Source organism: Triturus cristatus, chromosome 7 (genome assembly GCF_964204655.1).
Source record: "Triturus cristatus chromosome 7, aTriCri1.1, whole genome shotgun sequence".
Lineage (NCBI taxonomy): Eukaryota > Metazoa > Chordata > Amphibia > Caudata > Salamandridae > Triturus > Triturus cristatus.
In genome coordinates this window covers 1,053,072,394-1,053,090,537 of record NC_140590.1, presented here as the reverse complement: position 1 = coordinate 1,053,090,537, position 18,144 = coordinate 1,053,072,394, and positions in this window count along the sequence as shown.

The following is an 18,144-nucleotide window of genomic DNA, read 5'->3' as shown; positions in this document are numbered from 1 at the left end:
CATGCAGTGCAGCGCACCAAGTCACCTTGCTCGCTGCACTGCATGACAGGGGAAGGGCAGGAATTCACAGTATTTAAGCTAATAAGACGCTAGTGTCCTTTTGGCAGCCTAGCACCAATGCAGGTACCTTCGCTCCATGATGTATAGGGTGCCTCTGTTGCATGCGGGATTCTTTGGACAGGAAGGGGCACCTTCCTACACAAAAACAATCCTGGGATACATATTCCTCTTTCTTTGTGTGCTGCAAAGTGCAGCACACACAGAAAAAGGAAGGAATGAGGATAAATGTAAAAGACAAGAAGTTTACAACTTCTTGTATATCTGGGAATGCATCAAAATCCATGAAAGGTGCATGAGAACACTCACATAAAGTCCATGGAACGCCGTCCCAGGGCAGAGTAACTTAAAGCAGCGATTTGCAATACCTTGTGTTACTCCAGATTTTTGGAGCCACTCAGAGCCATGCAAAGTGGCTTTGTGTGGCTTTAAAAATCTTTCTTAAGATTTGCATTGCTCTTGCACCACATTGCGTGGTTCAAGAGCGACACTAACAGACTCATAAATAGGCCCCAATGTGTTTTCCATTGCTTATATTTTTCCAGGAATGAGCTCCTGGGCATGCACTAGCTCAAGTCCACTTGGGCAGAGGCCCTGTGAATGTCTCTATTGGAAGGAAGAGAAGACTAAATACTTCTCTGACAACATTTCACAATCAAAAAACTCTACTAGAGAACTATTCACCATAGTCATAGGCCTGGCAAAAGTACCAGAACCCATTTTTAAAAACTGTAGCTCTGACTTCTGTAATTCTTTCTCCAAGTTCTTCCAGATCTAAAAGTAGAAGAGGTCTACAATACATTTAATGGCAATGTGCAAAACATCACAGACTCTGCCACAATCTTAGATACTCCTTTTACCAACAATCTGCTAGAGACCTTTTCTTCTCTGGGCTTGGAAAAGGTACATAAAATAGTCCTGGCTACCAAACCAGGCTAGCCTCTTGGTCCCTTCCCACCTAAGATAATTCTCCTCATGCCAGACATTGTCATTGTCAACAAATCATTGAGGGAAATCCTTAATGAAATCTTAAGAACAGGACTCTTTCCAGTTAAGTGGAAAACAATGACAATTGTGGCATGGATAAAGAAACCCAACCTGGATCCTCTAGAGCCCAGCAGCTCCAGGCCCATCTCCAGACTCCCATTTACATCAAAAGTCTTGGAGAGGGCTCCAAATACGAAACTCACTTTCTTCACTAATATAAACAAACTTCTGGATCCAACACAATTTGGCTTTCAGGAAACCCATAGTACAGAGACCACTTTAATAGCAGCTACTGGAGATATGAGAGCAATTCTAGACAAAGTAGGGAAGGCAGTCCAGATCCCATTGGACCTCTCGGCAGCCTTCGATATGGTTGATCATCATGTACTAACTAACCGACTCTCGGAGGTTGCACTGCTCTTAATGTTCTAAAATCTTTGCTATCAGACAGGGAAAAACATGTGGCATTAGGCCAATTCACCTCGGTCAGCTTTAAGCTACCTTGTGGGGTTCTGCAGGGGTCATCATTGAGCCCCATCTTGTTCAATATTTATGTAGCCCCACTAGCATGGCTCATTCGATCCTATGGCCATATCCTATGCCAACGACCCTCAAATTATTGTCTCAGTATCTAGCAATTTGTAGGAGGCAGCAGAACGCTTTAGTATGTGTATAACTCAAATCAATGACTGGATGCAGCTTAACTGTCTAAAGTTAAATTCTTGTAAGACAGAAATTCTTCGCCTGGGAAACGATACCTCTTTTGGTCATCCATGTGGTGGCCCAAGGACATGGGTACGCTACCTCACCTGTAAATAAAGGATGTAACCTGACCTTTAAAGATCAGATCAATGCTTCGGTATCATCTGTTTTCTTTATTTTATAATTTTTTTAAGTTTTCTATAGCGTGGACTAAACCCTGGAAGGGTATCAGAGCACTTTACAAAAGTTACAACACGTAGAAGTTTAATGCAAATACCTACAAAGAGAGAGTAAAGAGTAGGGAGGGCAGATTTGTTGTTAAACAATCTTAGAGGTCCAAGGGGATTCAGGAGTTTAAAAGTCAATATTCCTGATGATCGAGTGTAGGTTCTGTTCGGCGAGCAAGTTAAGTCAGGTGGTTGGGTAGTAATTTGTTCATTAAAAGCAGTTTGACTTCATTTTTGAAGGGTTCATTCTAATTTTCGGGGGCGGGGCATTCCAGATTCTGGGTGCTAGGCCGGAGAAAGTTTGGTTGTATGTTTTTTTTTTTTTTATTCTTGTGGTTTCAGTAGCCAGGTGCTGGAGCTTCTCGATTCTCTGTCACTGCCTGATAGTTCCAGTTTATCTGCTAGATACTTTGGTATGTCGAAGTGCAAAGTTTTGTGTGTCATACAGGCAAATTTAGATGTGATCTTGCCTTGAAAGGAAGCCAGTTCAGGGCCTTTAGATCAGGGGTGATGTGGTTGTTCCTTTTGGAGCCGGTGAGCAGTTTTGTGGCCGCGTTGAGTGAGACTTTTAGTGGAGCTAGGCTGGATCTCGGCAGACCACATAAGTTTGTATTCCCATAGTCTAGTTTGGGCATCACAAGGGATTGCACTGCTGATTTGAGGTCTTCGATGGGAAGGAAGGGTTTTAGTTTTCCGATGATGTTCATGTGGAAGTTTGCTCCTCTGGTGGCTGCACTGATGTGTTCCTGTATGGTGAGATTTTTGTTGATAGTTATTCCTGGAGATTTTGCAGAGTCTATGATATGTGGTTTGCAGTCGAAGGCTGTTAAATGTTTCATCCAGTCTTCTATGTTAACGTATGTAGGGAGGTGGAATCTGACTACATGCTTGTCCCCACTTTTTTTCTGGTGTTTTGATGTTTTTTGACTTAGTTTGTCTGGGAACTTGCTATTCAGGTCCCCAGCCTATCTGCTTTCACTTATAAATTGATTCCATGCACCTTAGGTACACTCCTGATTGGATTCTGGGGTACCCTTATAAGTCCCTAGTATATGGTATACTATGTACCCAGGGCATAGGTACCCCGGAGACCTACCATAGGCTGCAGCATGTATTATGCGACCCCTGGGAAGCCCTCCAAAATGACACCCCTTGCATGCACCCCTTACTGAGATATAGGTTCACTATATCTCACCCTAACACTGCACATATAAACCTATCAGTCACCCCTATGGCAGTCCTTATCAATCCTGAAGGCAGGGTGCTTGGTTTTATGTGAGAGGGTGCCCATACATGAGCAGAGCCCCTCTGCAGCCTTCGGAATCTATTCTCCGGGGTTGTCTGTGATGCAGCCTGACCATATACTCTTAAGTGCATAATAACCTCGCGGTAAATGCTAACTTTGGGATGGCTGCACGGAAACATGTCATGTTTGGTGTCAAACACCTTGGAATCATACCCCCACACCAGTAACTGGTGTGGGAGTATGATCCCACCGTTCTAGAGGGAGAGACATGACAGCACTGGTATAATCGGTACCCGCTAACAGAGCCCTGGCTTCACAAAATGGGTGCTGCCAGCCACAGACACAAGTCTGGCCTCCTGCTGCTGACCGAAACGCTGGCAGGGAAGGCCTGGACAATAGGTTTCCTATCACAGGGAGGTGTTACCACCTCCCAGACAGGCCTTAGTGGATTAGGGCTGGGTGGGTGCTCTCCAGGTGTGCTTTGAAGTCTCCACCGGGGGCACATTTGGTGTTCCTGTGCATAGTCCAGCTGAAACCGGTTGCAAGGGCTACCAGCCCCTGCTCTGGCATGAAACTGGACAAAGGAAATGGGTGTAGCCACCCCTCTTTCCTGACCCTCCCATAGGTTGGTCCCCAGAGTATCTCCAACCCTTCCTTGGGTATAAGAAAGGAACCCCTGGCTACAGGACTTTAGATTACACTTGGACGAAACTCTGATACAGAAAGCCCGGAACTTCAATGATCTACACGACTAGATGACTGAAGAAACTCCCTTGGAGTAATGGAGTTACTCTCCTGCAAGGCAGGTACCAAAGACGCATCTGGCTGGTTTGCATCTCCGAAGCTCCAGCCGGACTCCGAAGTATTTGCAACACAGAAGGTGGGTTTCCAGACTTCCCCGAGGCTGACCCGAGTCCCCAGCAAAGCTGAGACCTGTAGCCCTTGTGGGTACCCTGAAACTGGAACCATGGACACCATGCACATTTGCAAGTGCGTTAGCTTCTGGATGTACCTTGCGGCTGTGCATTGGGTTACTTGTATCCCAGACCCCGAGCACCTTTTTCACTGAAGATTGCTGGCCTACACTCCATGAGTGTTCAGTGAGCAGGCTCTTTGTGTTTTTGTTTGAGGTACCTTCGCAATCCCTGGTCCATTGACTGGTGGGTAACTGTGAAGGCAACTTAAACTTTAATTGGGCTTCCCTGGTTGCTCCAGACATGCCCTGACTCTCCATTGCTTGGAGTGTCCCCAGGACCTTGCTGGTCCGCACCGAAGCATCTTTCCTCTTCCTGAGTGGGTTGCTGTTGCCAAGGCTTGTTGTGTCAAATCCGGGCACCAACACTGCAGCACTCAACATCCTTTGTGGGACAGCTCGAATCCAGCTCCTGGTTGCACTCAACACCTCCTGGTCCTCGTGGCTGAAGAGTCAAGCTTCCCCTCTTCACACCTGAAGCACACGACATCGGTGGGCATTCGTCTATCGTGCCCCTGGTCACTGGCAAGTGACCCAGACTCTGTCCCCTCTGCTTTCAGGTTCTTCACATCTTCGGTCTAGGCTTGGATCTCTTCGGACACTTCTCCTCTTCCCGGCCACAGCACTTTTCAGTATCCTGCCATTGAAAACGACAACGCGACCCGACACCATTTGACACCTATGCACCCGGCTTCCCTGGGTGAGGTAACACGAGTACTCTGGTGCTCCCATGGGTGTTGGCCCTAGAACCATCTAAGTCCACAAGGGTTTGTTCCTAGTCAACTCCTAAGTGTCCTTAAACTTTAAAATTCCAACCACAACTTTGCCCGTAGAAGCTAACGGAGCTCGCGGCTGTGTTCTCACACTGCACACGTCCCCCGTGTGTCCCCTGTGTCACTACCTTGGGTGGTTCCTTGGGGTCCCAGCGATTCTACAGGCTCTTGGCCTTGTGTCTAGTCAAGTTGTGGTTCTTATACCACTTTCTTAATATATGGTTTGGTTCGCCCCTAGGGCCTATCGTATATTGTGCTAATTTACTGTGATATTTGAAGTGTAACATATGTGCTTTGACCTCTAGCCTCATAAAGAGACTAGTCATGTGTGTTTAGTAATAAATACATATATTTTATATATGTACCTGGTGTAGTTCTCCTTTCATTTGGTCATTCAAGAGATAATAGACTGCTAAACAAGCTGCTTTACATTCTTTCAAGACTTAGCCTGAAGGCTGCTCTCCATAGCTATCCCTAAGATAGCTTTCAAATAAGGTTGTCTTTAACCTATCACCTCTAAGGGGTTGTTTGGACTGGTGCAAGGTGCCCACTATAACTAGTGGACAGCATATACCAGGCCAACTTCTCACAACGTGTGCTCGCAGAGGGGTAGTTAGGAGGAATTTAGTTTTGAGCGTGTTGAGTTTGAGGTGGTTTCTGGTAACCAGTTGTGTGTTTTTTGCAGAGTTGTATTTAGTGAGTGGATATCCTCAGGTGATGATACTTTTAGGTATAGTTGGGTGTCATCTGCATATATGTGATATTGAACATTGAAGAGTTTCCAAATATTGGTTAAGGGCTCCATGAATAGATTGAAGAGGGTAGGTGAGAGGGAGGAGCCTTGAGCTACTCCTAAGGTGACAGTCATAGAGGTCGACATTGATTGGTTGAGCTTGATTCTTTGTGCTCAGCTGTCTGAGAAGGAGATGAACCATTTTAGGAGATTCCCAGATATCCCCATTCTGTATTCAAGTAAGTCTAGGAGACTATCGTGTTTGACCGTATCAAAGGCTGAGGATAGGTCTAGGAGGATTAGGATTTCAGCAAGCAATGGGGTAACCCAGTATCCCTCAGAACCTGGGCAGACTTATATCAAAATTACAATGGTTCTGTCGGGTAAAGCCATATCCAGCTGAATATGCAGCGGGATGTCTGATTCATTCAGACATCCCGCTGCATATTCAGCTGGATATGGTTTTACCCGACAGAACCATTGTAATTTTGATATAGGAGGATTAGGAGGCAGAATTCATTTTGGTATCGTATTCTGAGCGCATCGTCCACAATGTGTGTCATGGCAGTTTCCGTGCTGTGGTCCTGACGGAATCCTGATTGGAACTGGTCAATGAGGTGGAATTGAGCTATGTGGCTACATAGTTGGGAATGGACGCATTTCATTTCTCTATTAGTTTTGCTAGGGTAGGGATAGTGGATATTGGACGGTAGTTATCTGGGATAGTGTGGTCAGTTGTGAGTTTTTTTAGAATGGGGGTTACCAGACCTGTTTTTAGGCAGCTCAGAAGGGTTCCTTGCAGTAGGGAGGCATTCACTATCTTTGTCCAGAAGGGATTAGAGAGGGTTTGATCTCATTGAAGATATTGACTGGAAGGGGGTCGCAGAAGTGGCTAGATGGTTTAAGTGTTAAGATCTTGAAAAAGTAATTTTCGTTAAGAGATTTGAAGGTGTTGCAGGACGCTTTGTTTTTGAGGGAGAGTTCATTTTGGTTAGTGGTTTGTATAGACTTGGTGAGTGGGGGTGTAGGTTGAGGTATTTTTTTGTGTTGATCCTTTACTGTTTAGAGTTTATTCTCTATGTTTTTAAGGAAGTGGGAGGCAAATATGTTGCAGTTTGGTTGGGAGTTTGGGCCTAACGTGGAAGCGTTGGTTTGTTCAACGGATTGTTGCTTGAAGTTGATCAAAAGGATTTGTCCATTCATTCCACCTGATCTTCAAAAGACAGTGGTTACCACCTAGGTTTATCAAAACGTGACTATGGAAACATCATATTTCTTAATACTCAAAACAACTTTGCTACAAAATGCCTTGGCTCGCCTACTTTTGGGCATTCCTAAGTATCAATCTGTTTCCCAGGGCTTGGTAAATTTGCATTGGCTTTTAGTTGCTAGAAGGCTCCTGTTCAAATCCCTGTGCATTAATTTTAAAGCATATCTACGATCAAATGTAGCCAAACATCTAGTGATCCCCAGAAAAAAAACAGTTTGTGGGGTGGATCAGCTAAACTATAAAACTCGCTTTCTATCACATTAAAACATAGTCCTAACTTATGGGCCTTCAGGAAATCATTAAAAACCTGGCTTTTTAGCATCCAATACAGATCTTGTACCCTCCCTATTCCAACTTACAAAAGCAGGGCCAAGACGCCTATGGTAATCAAGCGCTTTATAAAATTAAAAGTCAAATTATTATTGGATATCTGCAAAACATTCTGCCTTTGCATCCTCTTTCACCTTTCTCCAAAACTGGGGAGATGGGATCCAGAGCCTGAAAGTTTGTGTTCAGGGTCCCGGCATCACTTTTGTCTATTAAACAGACACATGTTATGCAGTTCAGGCCTTCTTGTGTTTCTAGCTGTAGGAAGAAGAATTAAGAGGACAATTCAATTACACTGAGAAAGTAAGAATTACAACAAGGAGGAAGATGGGAAAGCAATACCTTCATTGTGTTTCAGCTGCCCAGTAATAGCATTGCTACACCTCCATTCCGTGTTTTCCAGCCCAGATCTTAATAATAGACGATATTTGGCTTCAAAAGAATGAGCCTTGCTAGTAGAGATAGAACTCATTGTGGGCTTTATAGCATCCCTGTGCTAGGGGAGAGCTCTCATGTTTGATATGGGAAGATTGAAACACCATGGTGCCTGTCTCTCGAGATGTAGACACATCACATAGGAAGTCTCAGAAGGGATAAGGAGGAAAGAAGCAGGAAAATAAGATTATTGGTTTGTAATCAATTATGCACCACACTGAAGGACATATGACAAGACATAATATTTCAGAATACATTTCGTAAAATAAGATAGGGCAGTCAAGCTTTAATGGTCAGAGCTGCTCAGTTCTGCAATATATTACCAGTCACTTTAAAATCTGCTGCTCATCTACGGTATTTTTGGAAAGCTGTAAAAAACTGTAATAAAGGCCTAGCGCGCAACCAAGATGGCCGCGTAGGTGCGAGGCTCCCGAGGACCTCCGCGACCTCCTGAATTAATCCTGGCGATATCCTGTCCTTGTTGAGGGGACTGTGTCGGTGAACCCGAGCTGAGGCGCCACCCGTTTTTTGGGCTCGAATCGGACCCCGAACACCGGTGGGAGCATCGATTGAAGGTTGCGGCCTTCTCCTCGCCGGCCCCCCGGATTGGAGTAGTGGGGCGATCCGGGGACGAAGTGAATAACAGCGGCGAGCGGGGCTGGGCGACTCGCGTACCCCGCACTTTCACTTTCGCTTTTGCACCCTCCTTGCCTCAGGCGGGGTCGGGCTGCGGAGCGGGGTGCGGTGGTGTTGCCTTGTCCAGGTGCCCGGCTGACCCGCCGGCGGTGGGTTGACCCGCGGCCCGGTGGTCGCCCCCGCCCCCCCCCCTGACACCCGTGATTTGGTGTGGCGGCCCGTTTGGAGATCTTGGCACGACGGTGGAAGGGCCAGCATGTCCACCAAACAAGATGGCGACCGGACGAAGATGAAGACAACCCGCCGTGGCACGGCGCACCAGGCCAATAGTATGGATCGATATACGCTCCAGAAGGGTTCTCCGGAGACATCGCGGTCATCCCTGGTGGGCCCGACGGAGGCGCCTGCCCAACCGGTGGATCTGACCCTCCGGGACGTCATGGGCGCCATCGCAGAGATGAAGGCCTCAGTGGACCAGCGTTTCGATACCCTGGCGCAAAAAATTGACTCGGTCCTGGTGGATGTGGGCCTTGTGAGGGCGGACTTGTCAAAAACGAACGACCGAGTTGACTCCCTGGCCCACACCACAACGAGCCTCACGACGGACGTGGTGGCCCTCCAGAAGGAGGTGCGCCGGCTTGGCCAGGCGAGCGCCCTGATGGACCGGCGACTGGAGGATTCCGAGGGTCGGGCCCGGAGGAACAATGTTCGCATTATTGGTGTGCCGGAGGGCCGAGAGGCGGAGGCGGCAGATCTCTTCGTGGAAGAATTGATCCTGACCCATCTCCAGCCCCGGGGGCTGAGTAAGCTTTTTGCGGTGGAGCGTGCCCACCGGGTCCCTGGGGGCCGCCCTAAGACCGGTGCCCCGCCGCGGCCTATTATTGCCCGGATTTTTAATTTCCGGGACAGAGACGCCATCCTCCAGACCTCCAGGCAACAGGGACCGGTCAGGCTGGACAACATGGATGTACACTTCTACCCAGACTTTACTCCGGCGGTCCAGAAGCAGCGACAGAGCTTTCTTGGTATTAAACGTCGCCTAAGGGACCTAAACCTCAAGTACTCAATGCTCTTTCCGGCTAAGCTGAGGGTGGAGGTGGATGGCCGTACGCACTTCTTCGACCGGCCCGAGGCGGCTGGGGACTGGTTAGATACTCTGCCTGGAGATCGGGGTGGGGGGGGCGCGGCTGGCGGGGAGGGCCCGCCGGATCAGAATTGAGGGGTGACTGTATAGGCCTTGCTCTGGATATTGTTCCTTTACCATATATTGCTTTTGTATGTTCCCCTCCCATGGAGGTCGGGTGGGGTCTGCTGGGGGCTTCCCTCCTCCTCTGGGGGACTAGTTAGTACTTAGCTATGGGGCGACAGGCACACTGCACTTTGGGGGGGCTGTCTGGGCTCATGCAGGGGTGCAGGGAGGGGGGAGTTCTGTTGGGACCGGGGGGTGGGGGGGGTGTGTTGTTCGTTAACACCGCAAGGCAAACCCGCAACTGTTTTGTTGTTTTTAAGATGCTCGGTGGGGGGCGACCGATTGTTTTGACGTATGATGGGGGGTAGGGATTTGATTGTGTTGTCATGGAATGTTAACGGCCTGGGGGATAGGATTAAGCGTGGTGTGGTCCTGCAGTATTTAAAACGTATTTCACCAGATGTTGTCTTCCTGCAGGAGACACACCTTATAGGTAACACCTTTCATGCAATGAATCGGCGGGGATATCGTTTGGCGGCCCACTCCGGCTTCACTTTGGGCTCGCGGGGGGTGGGTATTATGGTCAAGAACTCGCTCCCGTTGGAGATTGACGAGGTGCGCCATGATGAGAGGGGACGTTACACTGTTCTGGTGGGACGAATGGAGGGTAGAGTGTTTATCTTTATATCAGTGTACGTCCCGCCTGGGTTACAAGCCACTACATTTGCGGACCTGGGGCGCCTCCTTCTGGACCTTCCGGGTGGCCTGTTGGTGGTTGGAGGGGACTTTAACGCGGTTGCCTCTGGGTCTATGGATCGCCATCCCCCTAGGGACCTCCCCCGGGCACAGGCGTGGCTGCCTGGCCTTTTAGACACGCTGGGCCTGGTGGATTGCTGGCGCTTAAAGCATCCCGTATTGCAACAGTACACCTTCCACTCGGGGGCCCATGGTAGCCTCTCGCGGCTTGATTACATCCTTGTCCCGGCGGCCCAGGCAGGGAGGGTGGGGGAGGTGCGCCATTTGGCACGGGGTATCTCAGACCACTCCCCATTGTTGTTGCATTTCGATGTCTTCCCGAGGGGGGATGGCGGGGTGGCCCCGATCAATGCATGGTATTTGCGCGACCCCACCATTCGTGCCGACTTGATCAAATCCTTACAGCGCTATTTCGATGAGAATGTGGGGTCGGTCCCGTCTGCCATCTCCCTGTGGGAGGCTTTCAAGGTGGTTCTTAGAGGGGAGGCCCTCTCCTTTATTTCCAATGCCCGGCGGCGCGAGCGGGAGGAGGTGACCCGGGTTGAGGCCGAGATTGCAGAACTGGAGGGTGACCTGGGGAGCGGGGTAACAGATGCTAAGTTGCATGTTTTGCACTTAAAGCAGGCGGCCTATCGGGCCCTCGTCACGGAGGCGGCCAGGGGCCTCAGTAGAGAGCAGCAGGGGCGATTGTATGATGTGGGTGACAAGGCTGGCAAATTGATTGCGTGGTTGGACAAGAGGGAAAGAGCGAGCCGCGTGGTGCCTTTGATTGAGAGCGTGGATGGTGTGTGCGTCACTGAGCCGGAAGCCATTGTCTCCTGCTTCGCGGATTATTTCCGCGAAGTCTACTCCCCGGTTTCTCCCTGCTCGGAGGAAGATTCCCATGCCTTGCTTCGGGACATCGCGCTGCCCTCCCTTACGGTGGAGGACAGGGATTCGCTGGATGCCCCGCCCACCTCGGACGAAATTGCCTCGGCTATTCGCTCGGTTGCATCCGGCAAGGCCATGGGCCCCAATGGTATTCCCATTGAGCTATACAAGCTACGCCCGGATGTGTTGGCGCCCCACCTGCGCGCGATGTTCCTTGCGGCCCACTCGCAGGGCTCCCTCCCGCCGGACCAGCGTCTGGCTACAATTGTGGTGATCCATAAGGAGGGGAAGCCCCGTGAGCGGGTCACATCTTATAGGCCGATTTCGCTTCTGAACGCGGAGCCCAAAATCCTCGCCAAGGTGTTGGCCAACCGGTTGGTCGGCGTGGTGGGCGATTTGGTCCACCAGGACCAATCGGGCTTTATACCACATCGCAACACGGCGCTTAATCTGCGGCGCTTACACGGGGTGCTCGCACGTGTCCCGTTTGTGCGGGAGCCGGCCATCTTGGCGTCCTTGGACGCCACTATGGCGTTTGATACGCTCGAATGGCCATATATTTGGGCGATGCTGGCGAAGTTTGGGTTCGGCCCGGGTTTCGTCAGCTGGGTCAAATTGCTATATTCGGGCCCGTTGGCGCAGGTGGTGGTGAATGGGCGAGTATCTGCCCCATTTGCGCTGGGGCGGGGCACGCGACAGGGTTGTCCCCTGTCGCCTCTCCTGTTCGCCCTGGCCATGGAGCCCCTGGCGGAGTGGCTGCGGTGGCACCCTTCTATCCGTGGTCTCCGCTGGACCCCCGAGCATGAGGACCGCGTGTCCCTTTATGCTGACGATATCCTTTTGTATCTCGCCTCCCCGCGCAAGTCACTGATCGTCCTGGTTGATGTTTTGCGCTCCTTCGGTCGCAACTCAGGCCTGGTCATCAACTGGGCGAAATCCTGTGTCTATGTGCTCTCCGGGGAGGCCCCGGTCCTGCCACGGGACTGTCCGATCCAGATTGCCTCCCAGGGTTTCCGGTACCTGGGTATATATATCACTCTTGACCCGGAGGCCCGCTATGAGCGGAACTTGTTGCCCCCCCTCCAGCGTCTGAGGGAGGACGTGGTGCGCTGGCGGCGTCTGCCGCTCTCGCCGCTCGGCCGAGCGGCCTTATTTAAAATGATGTCCCTGCCGCGCTTCCTCTACGCCCTCCAGAACACTATGGACTTGGTCCCGGCACGCTACTTTCGCGAGGTGGAGGGCCTCCAGCGGCGCCTGTTCTGGGACGGGAGGCCGCGTATTGCTCTGGCTAAATTGACGCTCCCGTGGTACGATGGAGGGGTCGCCCTCCCGGACATCAAACGGTATTACTGGGCCTCCCAACTAGCTGCAATTAACCATGGCCTTTACGGGCCCGCCTTGAACCCGGCATTTGAGATGGACAGGACGCTTCTGCCCGGTGGCGATTATAATCGAGCGCTCTACTCTGGCGCGCCCGACCCCCGTTTGACGGGACCGACGCGTGTCATGGTGCGTGTCTGGCACGCGGCTAATGCAGCTATGGGGTGGAAGGACCGTTTGACCCGAGCGTCTCCGCTGTATGCATCTGAGAGGTTGGGCTCCCTGTGGACGTCGAAGGGCTTCGAAAAGTGGGACACGATCGGAATCAGCACGGTGGGAGATCTCTGGACGAGGGGGGGATTCAAAACTTTTGAGACGCTGCAGGCGGAGTTTCAGCTGCAGGGCAGTGAGTACTTTCGGTACCTACAGGTCCGCCATGCGCTGGGCTCCGTCTTCCCGGATGTTGCATCCATTCCGGAGTCTTCCCCCCTGGAGGACAGAGTGCTAGATGGCCATGTCCCGGACAGCACGATCTCCCTCATATACAAAAAATTGATTAACGATAGATCGTGTCTGCTGACTAGTCTCCGCGAGGCCTGGGTTGCCGACGGGCTGGAGCTGGACGACGAGGATTGGATTTCCGCGGTGGCCTCTCCGAAAGAGGTGGCCATCCCGGCTCGCCTTCGTTTCGTCCAGCTCAAGATCCTTCACCGGGTCTATGTGACGGGGCCAAGGCTTTTACGTATGGGTTTTGCCGGTGATGGAATGTGTAAGCGTGGCTGTGGTGCGTTGGCGACTTTCATGCATATACTGTGGGAATGCCCGAGGGTGGAGCGATTCTGGCGTGGTGTGCATGAGGTTCTACGAATGGTTACGCGTGTCGCGCTGCTGCCTGAAGCGAGGAGATGCTTGCTGAATGTCTGGGAACCAAATGACTACTCGGTCCCGCAGGCGCGGTGGGTGACTCTGGGATACATGATAGCCAAGCGTGATATTGCCCAATTGTGGGGATCCCAGAGGCCCCCTGCGGTGTCGGCCTGGAAAGAGCATATGGATTGGTGTATGTTTCGTGAAAAGGTGGTGTATGTGGCGAGGGGTAAGCCTGGGGCGTGGATGAAACTCTGGGGCCCCTGGAACGCATACCGCGGGGGTATTTGTGAGCCGCCGCTGCTACCAGCGGCCTCGCCGGCTCCGTCCCCCTAGATGGCGCCCCTCCCTTGGCCGCGGGCGCGCGGTCCCCCAGTCCCTGATCTACTCCCGTCCCCCTCTTCAGAATTTTGCTGCTGGTTTGGATCCCCCACTTATGGAGCACGTGTTGTCACTTTGGATCGAGGGTTGCCTTGCGGTTGTGGTTTGTTTTTGTTGTTCTGCATTAAGAAAATGGAACCGTACTGTGGGCATGGAGCTGTGAGGCCTGCACCATTGATTACTCCTGTCTTCCTACTGTGCACCGCTGAGAAAATTTTTTTTTTGCTGTATGTAAGTAATATGCTTTTGATGCTCTAGCGGCCGGCCGTGTGGTTGTAGGCCCATACCTGTAACTTCTATAAACTGCAATAAACGGTTTAAAAAAAAAAAAAAAAAAACTGTAATAAGCATTTACTGATCTGGTTGTACTCCATAGCATCCTATTTAGAGAGGGGGACACTAGGAGCTGTTTATTAGGTCCAGTGATCCTTGCTCCTGAAAAGTAATTAGTACACAAAGGGAGTCACTGTTCCTTGTAGAGGATGAAAGAGGAAGAAACGTTTGTTTTGTGCTACTCTGTCTGTGGGGGACAGTGTGTCCTCATCATAATGCCCTCACACACCCGAATGATGTCATGCTTCACTATTTGGGCTTTGCTCCTTGTGGGGCTGGCGCTGCAATGCCCTACGGGTCCACCGCAGGGTCTCTTTATCGGAGATCTATTGATAATAAGCTGTTTGGGTGCCCGGGTGTAAGTGGCAGTGAAGTCTAAAGTGGTGTGTTAAAACATTATTTGAGGGAGAGTGGGTACTATTTATTAGGGTGATCCCTCTGTAATTGTTAAACCGCTTTGTTCGCCATAAATTGGCAGGTTATGCTCAGACGTGAGTCCCTTGCTCACTTTGCCACTGGATTCAAGCAAGCCTGGCTGAAGACGGCTGAAATGCCAGAAACCGGTCCTAGGAAGCTTGTTTCCGGTCCAGGGAAGGCATGGCTTGGCAGTTTGGGCTGGACTGTTCCCATGAGGCACAGGGTCAGACTGATTTGCATATGGCCATGTCTGAACTGGGGTGGCAGAGTGGGCTAAAGAACGGTGATGGATCAAACCCAGATCTGTTGACTGGGTGTGAGTGTTTGATTGGTTCTGATGCTCCGTCCATCACCACCCCCTTTTGTACCACTGGTTAGTTCAGGCCACCACTGATACTAAAATGGACCTTCCTTTGGTCATGAAGAAGCGCTTTTGATCTCCTTCTGAGGCCAAGTACAGCTCAAAACATGTTGACCATTATATATGTCCATTAGGGACATATACCCAGCTTCAGAGGGACATAATATCCCCTAAAGCAGTGCTACACACTTTGTTTTAACTATGACAGAGGGATCACCCTAATAAATAGTACCCACTCTCCCTCCAGTCATTTTTTAACACACCACTTTAGACTTCACTGCCACTTACACCCATGCACCCAAAACGGCTTCTCATCAAAAGATCTCTGATAAAGAGACCCTTCGGGGGACCCGTAGGGCATTGCAGCGCCAGCCCGATGAGTAGCAATGCCCAAATGATGAAGCATGACATCCTTCGGGGTGTGTGAGGGCATTATGATGAGGACACACTGTGTCTCCCTTTGTGTACTTGTTCTCCATAGCAGTCTTTATTTTAAACAATTAAAGTTGTCTAAATAGAAGTTCCAGCAATAGGTTACCTGTATGGTGATATTGTGCTCAACAAGTATTATAAAGTAATAAATATTTAAATTTCTCATAATTTTGCATCACTAAGTTTATCCCTGCAAGCTCAAATGCCTCAACAAAGTAAGGCAGAGCTGGCCAATTCCTACCCCCAAATAGTCCACACTGAAGCTGAGCAGTGTTGCACTGCGGTAGTACCTATTATTACCACTCTGATCTCTGCTATTTGGAGAGAAAATGAAAGCGTGATCTCTGTTAAGCTTTTATATTGTAGCCATGCGTGATTGTCTGCTGCTTCCTGTTGTTTCTTCTGGTTCCTGCTGCTTTTGCCTTAAAGCAGATTGGCCCCCTGCAGTAAGTGCCTTCCAGGCATGATATATAAACGAATACAAGTCAGAGCTCATGAAATGTAAATGAGATTCTTTGTTCCTCCGATGCGTGAAGGCTACATTTAACATATCAAGAAATGCCACTTTCAAATATGTCATGGTATATCAAAAGCACAGGTGGCAGGTAAACAGGTTTTGTGACAATACATTTTGTATATGTGTAAGAGGACTCAATAAAATACCGCACAGCAAGTGGTTCTTTAAGACTATTTGGGGAATAGATGGAGTGAAAATCTACTGCTGCACACCAGAAACAATATAAATCAGTTTAGTATAGTCCCCAAATCATTTTTACTCCATAAAATGCATTATGAAATACATTTCAGCTCATATACTTGTCAGCATGGTGACCAAAAAATAATTAGATAAGCACACAATGTAGGGGAAAGTGTGCAAATTCATTTTGAAAGAGTGAGGTCACATTTTACCATGACAAAGACACTTCATATAGATAGCTGTATAGCAAAGTGTTGACATGTCAATTAGATCCTGGGTAGGGGTATGGTTTAGTGCGGAAGTAGGAACTTGGAAACCACATTTCTAATTGGGCATTATTGCCCTATCCTGAAGGAGTTTGATGGCTGTCAATGAATGACCTGAGCTGGAGAGGAACAAAATATTGCTTGAAGTACAAACACCAGAGCACAATAAAGCCACCCGTCCTCAATCCTACACCAAGACAAACAGTGCCACTCTCCTTGGCTGCTTCTTGCACCTGTTATGCATTTCACTTAGGTCGGGAAGGCACAGTTTGCAAAGAAACAACTCTAGTTAATGCCCTTATTTGAGTCCTTCTGATTGGCTGAGTCGACCCCAGAATTCCAGCAAGAGTTCTAATTAAATATTAAGGTACTATGCTAAGGGTATGAAGAGGTTTTACTTGTGTACCTTGCAATTGTAGGGCGGAACCAGAAGCAAGCAAGTGGGTAAAAGGTGTGGAAAGGTCGAGTAACAGCTCTTAAATGTAGGTACTAGGTCTACTACAATTTTTCCCTCAGTCTCCCTCTCATCATGTGCAGAAAGGCTCTCTGTCACCATTTGTTTAATTTGTGTGCTCCATATGTTCATTGTTCTTAGAATGTAGGTGAATAACTGTAGTACATCCACGCATTCTAGTCAGTCACTTTAAATAAGCAAATCTCAGCATCGCATGTGTCAATCTTGTTAATCTTGTTTCCTAAGTTTTACACAAAATATTATATTATGGGTAAGACCACGTATCTCCCTGTGTCTCAGTTCAAACTTTGAGCAAGACGATATAAATCTATTTGACAAAATATTTTCTGCTTCTATTGTAAGAAATCAAGCTTGCAAAAAGTGGTATGGTTTATTCCATAGGACATTAAATATTTTGTGCCGAGACAAAGCTAAGGGATTTGACCCTACTGCATGCTTGATGATCATAAAATAATAAAAAGAGGAAAACTAACTAATATCCATATTTCACATGTGGTAAATGGAGTACATCTTCACCATGCCTGATTATGTAAATTAATAAAATAGTGCAGAATCATTTTGCTTCATTTTATTTATAGTACTGCAAAAGAATATGGACCTTATGTTTGGGGGATTTGGTGTAAGGCAGCGCAGCAAGATCTTGCTGTGCTGTCCTTCGTCAAAGTGTAGGGCAGGAATTTACTGTATTTATCCAATACAGTGCATTCCTGTCCTTTCCCCCCTGCACTGGCACCGTTTCAGGAGGCTTGCGCCAACGCAGGACCCATTGCTCCATGGTGCAAGGGGGCCTGTATTGTTGGCAGGATGCTTAAGTTCAAAAAGGGTCACATACCTGCTTCTATGTACATATAGGTGCACATATAGAGGAGTTTATGCCGGCTGAAATGACTAAAATGTGAGGAATATATTATGAAAAATGTGCATACTTCACCCCAAGATAAATGTGCATATCCAACTATGTGAATATTGCTGCTTCTATGCACATTTTGGTTTTTATATAGAGGGGATTTCTCTAGCCATTAAAACCTTACCAAATGCTGTGTACATATATGTGAATAAGATAATTTCTTCTTTTTGCTATAAATAAAATCCTCCTTTTGACCTTTGTCCCATCCTTCCTCTCCCTAACTCATCCTAACCCTTTCTGACTTAAACCCCAAATATCCTTCATAAACTTTCAACTCCCTTTTTTCATGTTACCCAACTAACATGCACACACAACCACTACTTACAAAAACAACTTACTACTTCTCCTTTCAAATCCATTCCAGTCATCCTATCCCTACTCTAAACTCTACTAAACACAAGAAATCAAGAACACAAAACTAACACATCTAATGCAAAATAGGAAAAAAAATTGTTACTACTCTGCTAACTATTAACCTCTTATCTTGGGTTCTAAAGTACCGTGCTA